The following is a 7,608-nucleotide window of genomic DNA, read 5'->3' on the forward strand; positions in this document are numbered from 1 at the left end:
ACCCCTGCTCATTTTGTCAACTTCCTGTTCCTAAGGATCATCCAAATGTTTTTCTCAGTGAGCAGGACTGTGTGTGTGTGCAGGAAGGCATAGCCTGAGGAGTTGGAAAGCATCAAACAAAATGGAAAAACCAGGATATCAAGTTGTGTTTTTTCTTTATAGAAACCCTCTTTTGGCTGGCCGTTGGACAGATGCAAAATACTTTGAAACACATGCAAAGTAAGCGTGTGTGTGTGTGTGTGTGTGTGTGTGTAGGGACAGGGGAAAGGAGGAGAATTTTTTCTCCAGGATAAACACGGGATGAGGACTTGAAGGAAAAGGTTGGACTCACTTTGAAAAATAGGAGAAATGCACCAAATGTTTTTCCTTCAGTCAGGTCAAGGAAAAGCTACTTTTCTTGGCTGCAGAAAGTAAACACTCAGGCTCATTTGAGGAAGACTAAACAAGGTGAAGTGCTGTTTCAAGCTGTTAGTTCTTAGAAGCTGGATCACCCGGTGATTTATGATGGGCAAGAAACTTGTTAAAACTTATTCAGAAAGCAGGCAATTTACAAGGGGGCAGGGAGGAGTTTCAGCTCAGGCCCACACAGCAGGTTTGTACTGTTCCCCCAAAGACAGCATGGATAGAGAGGTTGCAATGCAGATTAGGGGGTTTACTCTCTTAATATGTTAAAATTAATGGGGCTAGGGATAGACATTACACATAAACCGGTTTAAGTGATCAGAAACTGGTTTAAACCTGTAACAGAACAGACAGTCAGTGCACATAAACCAGTATCAAAATGGCTGAAACTGGTTTGAGATAAACCTGGTTGAATGTAGTATCAGACTTAACTGATTTGTGTCCAACCGGTTTATGCAATGTCTGTCCCAGACCCCTTGCTGGTTTAAGTTAAACCAGAGTCCCCCAGCATCCCGGCACGCTCTCTGGGCTGGGAGGGGCTCTCTGCTCCAGGCCAGCCAGGTTGGCCCTGCTCCTCTCCTCCCCAGCCCAAGCAGGGACAGGTGGGGGTGGGGGTCTGGTCAGGGAGGGGTTTAATTCCCCACTTCTCTATCCCACCAGCAGGGACCTGAGCCGGGTCTGCTGGGCGTTCCCCACTCACTGCTGCAGCAGCAGGGCACCATGGCCCCTGAGGCAGAAGGGGGCAGGGAGGAGAGTTAGTCTCCCCACTACTCCCACTGGCAGCCGGGTCTGCCTGCCCTGCCTTCTGCATGCCTTGCACTGTCCCAGGGTCCCTGCCTGGCTGTGCCCCTGCCCCGCTGCTGCAGTGGGAGGAGGCAGGGCCCTTGTTGTGGGCAGCAGCCCCTGTCATAATGTGGGGGAGCACAAGCCCGTTCCCAGCTGGGGCACTGCACAGGTCAAGCGGTGGGGGCTGGGCCCTGCCCCTGCCCAGCAGCTGAAGCAGTGAGCCGTGAGTAACCATGACAGGCAGCAGCCCATCACGGCTTCCTGGAGCACGAGCTCCTTCCTGGTGGGAGCCACTCTGTGGGACCGGCAGAGCTGCTGCCGAACACAGCAGCACTGTGAGGGGCTTGCAGGGCTCTGGCCCACTCCAGACCTCAGTGCTGCTGTGCGCAGCCCACCACAGTTCTGCCAGCCCTGCAGCACAGTGCCCCTGCTGGGAAGGGGCTCATATCCCCCACATTATGACAGGGGTTGCTGCCCCCAACGAGGGCCCTGTCCTTCCTGCTGCAGCAATGAGGTGAGGGCACGGCCAGACTGGCTGGCCGGGCCTCTTGGGGTGGGGGGGAAGGGACAGGGGTTATTCCTCCTCCCTCTGTCGTAGGGGGCCTATTCCGAGGCAGGGAGTGCAGCGGCAATGACAGGCAGACCCAGCTGCCAGTGGGGACAGTGGGGAACTAACTCTCCTCCCTGCCCCACTCTGCCTCAGGGGTCATGGTGCCCGCTGCTGCAGCAGTGAGGAGGGAGTGCCCTGCAGACCCAGCTCTGGTCCCTGCCGGTGGGATAGAGCGGGGGGGGTGAATTAAGCCCCTCCCTGACCATTTCAGCCTGGACTGGCCATGCCCCCCCAGCACAGCTTCCCTGCAGCTGAGGGCATGCTCTAGCACCCCCCCCAGCTCCTGGCCTGAGCAACTGCAAGCATGTGTCCACACTGCGTCAGTCCAGAGTGAATGTTTGTCCTGTTACAAACCGGTTCAGCCTGGGCAGGTTAGACTAACCTGCAATGGTTGAATCAATTCAGGGTCTGCCTTTTTTAATGTCTGTCCCTAGCCTAGGAGTCATGTATCTAAACCCCCTAGTTGGCACTGAAAATATCTCAGCCACAATCTTCAGAAGAGTGGAGTGTGTTAAATTCCTGCTAATAGCCCCTTATGCATCCTGAGGATACAGGATGAGTGAACCAAATATTCTACCAAGAACAGATTTGGGAGTGAACAATATGAGAACCATCTAAAAGAAATGAGGGATATTTTCTTTCCAGGCCAAGCCTGGACATACAGAACAATTATTAAAACAATAACATGAAAGCCACCTTCCTAGGCTAGATAAATATTGATCTGCTCCTCAGGACAGGACATTTCTTTGTGCCTGCCTTTTGAAAGATAGTTCAGATTATTTTAGCCAGCATGCCTGCCTCCCAGTTAAAATGACTGATTATCAAAGGATATTGTACTTCTCATAGGCAATTCATCCATGTGGAATTACTTCCCCAAACCCACACCCACAATCACAGTGGTCCATCTTGTTGCCCAAGTTTTTCTCCCTATTATACATTTAACCACACTTGATCCACTATAGTTTTGACAGTCTCATCATTCCCCTTACCACCTGACAAAGCAGGTCATTGCCTCTGAAAGCTCGTGCCTCTCTGAATGAGTCAGTTTCTAAGGGCCACCCTGTCCTGCCTTCTCCCGTTCCATGTAGGGAGCAGTTCAGAACCTTGGAAACCTCAGTTAGGAAGCTCAGTTCCCTGGATATTCAGCATTAATATCATCCTAATACTATTTCATCCTAGTTCTGTCTTTTCACAGTAATTAGCTCCTCTACTCCCTTGCTGTTTATGCCCTTCCCATTTTTCAGCAGATAACCTCTCTCTTTCATTTGGATTTCATGGATTTCATTTGCCTGGAGCAGTTCTGCTGAATGCTATTTACCTCATGCTGTAGCACTTCAGCTCAATAATCATACATGGTCTGAAGCTGGAAAGCCAAAATGTAATGAATTATGAGAATCCAGTTCCAATGAGGAATAAAGAACAAGTTCATTATAAAAACATTTAGACCTCAGCCTATTGCTCAGATATCCCCAGCAAAGGCACTTCCCTTCTCCCTGACCAAGGTGCACTTCTGCACACCATTCACAAGCACAGCCCTTGGCACCCATACGTAGGTGGCATCTACATATCAGCTCTTCAGCATGCACTTATCTTTCCACACTAACAGGAAAGCAATCCTCTTAACTCTCAGCAGTCAAAGAAGCTGTGATGGCTGGATTAGATCCAGTCAGAAGAAAATAAAAAAATAGCTTTATGAAAAATATTGATGCTTCAAAGTCACTTGTGTATTGAAACTGAATGATTTCTTGGATTTTCTTGGATCTACAAGTTGTCTTTAAATTAAGATTCCTTTGGTTTTGTCTCCTCTGTGTCTTCCCAATTTTTGTTGTTTATGTCCCTGAATGCAACTGAATGATTTCCAAGAAGGCGCTTTCATTTTTCTTTCTACTTCTCACAGTATTATTTTAACCTTTGAAAACATCCTCAATATTTGAAAAATTTAGAGCAAAAAAAATGAAAGGCTAAAACAAATTTAAATAAATGTGGGAATACTGTTCTACTGAATTCAGGAGCAGAAAGGGGAGAAAAAGTACAGAAATTCAGAGACTTCCAGTCCAGTAATAACTGGGAAGCAGGTTTTCCCCAAAAGTTTGCAATTCAAAGAATGTTTGAGGAAAAAAAAGTTGTAAAAAAAAAAATCCTTTCAGGTTCACTCCTGAAAATTACTTTTGAACTTGAATATTCCAGGATTTCAGCTCCCAGCTATCCCAAATCTTTAAAATTGGAAGTACAGCTCCATCAAGACACCTACAAATCAGTTGCAGATATCATGTACAGTCATTTTTAATATAGTGTTGAAATACATTTCCTCTCTTTCACCTGCCAAGCACCCAGTACAAAATTTATATCCCTTGCAAGAGCTCCTAGTATTATAGGCACCTAAGGCCTTATGCCTTATGCATGTTTTTAAATTGACTATCATGAATAGAGTTGCTGAGATCAGCTGAATAAATGTTAAGGGGTTGGAGTGTTGCTGTCGCCAGGACGGTCCAGGACATATGCAAAAAGCAAGGGTTTTTTTTTTTGGTGGGAGGAGGGCAGGGCTAGCAATGTCTTTTATTGGACCAAATGCAAGCCTGTGCAGTATTGAGGCAGATGATAGTATGTAGAATCATTCTGTTTAAAGTGTTATCAGCCATTTTTAGAGAAATGGAGAATGCTGAATATGGCGCTTAGCAGTGAATTAAAAGGGGAAACCAATGGGAATTAAAAGTGCACAATCCTTTCCAGAGCTGGGTACAAAGCCTAGCCTTGCTACCTGTATTCTGCCTGCTTTGTGGAACATATGTGACCAAAGGAAGTATGAAGTCTGGAACAGTCTTAGTACGTACGGTAGGTTTAATTCAAGAATGCCCTGCCAACACAAGCCCTGCCAATCCAAACCCTGCTCTGAATTTCCCACTCTGAAGCATAGCTCCTGATATTCCAAGCTAGAAACTCAAGCCAATCTCCTATTCAACAATGACAGAATTTCACTGAGCATGGTCAGCTGAAAACGAAAAGTGCTGCAGAAGCTAATAAAGGCAGAATGGCTTATAAGGCAAACCCATAAAAGCCAGGCTTCATTAAAGTCCCTCTGGATTAAAAGACAAGTCTTTCTTTTTATTGGTGCTCAAGTTTAGGACTGTGAAATGTAACATCTTTGATCAACCTGTCTGCCATTTTTCATCATTCTCTTGCATCAGAGCTGACCAGGATGACAGACCATGACCGATGGATCCCAGAGATTGATGCCATGTTGCATTCTGCAGCAAATGGGGTTCTTTTTCCATGGCTAGCAGAGCTGTCTCCTTCTGGGTCAGATAGCATTCTGTTGTCTTTTTTCCTCTGAAAAGTTATGGATAGTCCAAATGCAGAATAGAAGAAAAAATTGAAATCCCTACTATTGCTGCAAGGCAAGAAAATCCTACCCAGTCCTACCACAGTCCTCATGAATGAGTGCCATGTATAAATAGCAGTGGGCAGGTGGCAAGCTGGAGCTGCCTAAGCAAGGTGGAATCTGGAAGATCTTGTTTGCTCCATACCTGGCCTGACCATTGACAAGCTTTCCCCCTCAGACAGACTGAACAGGTGCACAGCTTGAAGATCACATCTGGTGAAGGTTGGAGCTCGGATATTGTCAATAGCCAACATCTTTTCTTTTTGGTCTCTGGCTCTGCCCGCATTGGATCTGTATCTGTGTGGCCTTAATGCTCGCTTACTAGGAATTAAAAACTAACTGAGCACCACTCATGTCTCTTGTGAGGCCTGGCTGAATGAATGCTCAAGGACATCCAACCATAGGTCTGGCTGACACACTTGCTCCAATAGCAGCATTTGCTACCTGTTATCCAGCCAGAATGTTTTAATAAGTATACTGGTAGCATACTGCAATCTTAGATAATGCAGGACCTGCCTATGTCAAGGACTGTCTGCTGCTCTGTATACTTCTGTACTAGCCTTTCTTTTGTTTTAGCCTTTCTTTTTTTCTGCTCTAACTTAAAACTAAAATTTGCAAACTGCTATCAGCGAACATGGTAAGGCCTCTTCAGTCAACAGCCAACCAACATAGAGTTGTCTTTTCCATGATGCATGTGATCATGAAGCATTTTCCAGAGTAGAGTTCACATTTAGTGATTGTGGGGAATGTGTCTTTGTCACTTGTGGGGTGGGAACTTGCATCTCCAGGCTGGGGTTTGGCTGATATACTTGTAAGCAGCTATCAGGTCACCTCTCAGTCTTCTCTTACTCAGGCTGAACAAACCCAGGTCCCAGAGTCTCTCTTCATAGGGCCCTCGATCATGCGAGTGGCCCTTCTCTGTACTCTTTCAAGCTTATCCATGTCCTTCTTGAAGTGCGGTGCCCAGAACTGGACACAGTACTCCACCTGTGGTCTCACCAACACTGAATAGAGGGGGAGGAGCACCTCTCTGGATCTATTGCCAACGTATCGGCTGATGCACATTAGAGTTCTATTTGCCCTGTTGGTGACTTCATCACACTGTTGGTTCGTATTCATCCTCTGGACAATTGTCATCCCCATGTCCCTTTAAGATGCGGTGTCAGCTAGTGGACCGCCACACATCATGTAGGTGTGATGAAGGTTCTTCCTACCCAGATAAAGGACCCAGCACTTATCCCTATTGAACCTCATCTGATTGCATTCAGCCCATAAAACCAGCTTGTCAAGGTCATCCTGGATCCTTGCCCTGTCCTCAGATGTGCCCACATTTCCCCACAGCTTGGTGTCATCCGCACATTTAATCATTGAGCTTTCCACTCCCTCATCCAGGTCATTGATAAAGATGTTAAAGAGTACGGACCCAAGCACTGATCCCTGGAGGACAACACTGGAGACAGCCCTCAGGGATGAGGCCATCCTATCGATTAAGACTTGCTGGGATCAACCTCTAAACCAGTTGCTAACCCATCTCACTATTGACTGGTCTAGGCCAGTACCCTCCATCTTGAGAGGATCTCATGGGAAACTGTATCAAAGGTCTTGCTGAAGTCTAGACAGAGGATGTCAACCTCATGTCCCATGTCCAGTCAGTTAGTTACCTGGTCATAAAAAGATACCTGGTTTGTTAGGCATGACCTGCCCTCGACAAAGCCATGTTGGTTGCTTCTCAGTACTCCACCTATTACAAACTTGTGGTTGATAGCTTCCCTGACAATTTTTTTCAAAGATTTTTCCCAGAATGAAAGTCAGACTGACCCGTTTATAGTTAGCAGTGCCATCCCTCTTCTCTTTTTTAAAGATGGGCACCATGTTAGCCTTCTTTAGTCATTCAGGACCACTCCTGAGTTCCATGACTCTTCGAACAGCCTTGCCAGAGGTGATGCTATAAGTTCATCCAGTTCTTTCAGGACTCTTGGATGCAGGTCATCTGGCCCAGCCAACTTGAAAATGTCCAGATGGTCTAAGAGTAACTTCACCTGTTCAGGACTGATTTTATGTGGACTGATGTCATTGCTGTAATCTCTGGACAGGTGATGAGTTCCTATCTGGTTTCAAGAACACTGATGCGAAGTAAGTATTTAGGAGCTCAGTCTTTTTGTGGGGATCAACTGTGGGCTTCTTCTCCGTATGCAGTGGAGGTCCCACAGTGGAGCTTGATTTCTTCTTGCTCCCAATGTACCTATAGAAGGACTTTTTGTTGTCTTTTATTTCAGATGCCATCTTGATCTCCATGCATGCCTTGGCTTTTCTTGTCTCATGCCTGCAGACCCTAGCCATATGAGTGTACTCTTTTCTGGATGTTGAGCCATTTTTCCATTGCATGTACACTTCTTTTTTCTTTTTGAGAAGTTCCCTAATGTTCCTGCTG

This window comes from Alligator sinensis, unplaced genomic scaffold (genome assembly GCF_000455745.1).
Source record: "Alligator sinensis unplaced genomic scaffold, ASM45574v1 scaffold907_1, whole genome shotgun sequence".
NCBI classification, from domain to species: Eukaryota; Metazoa; Chordata; order Crocodylia; family Alligatoridae; genus Alligator; species Alligator sinensis.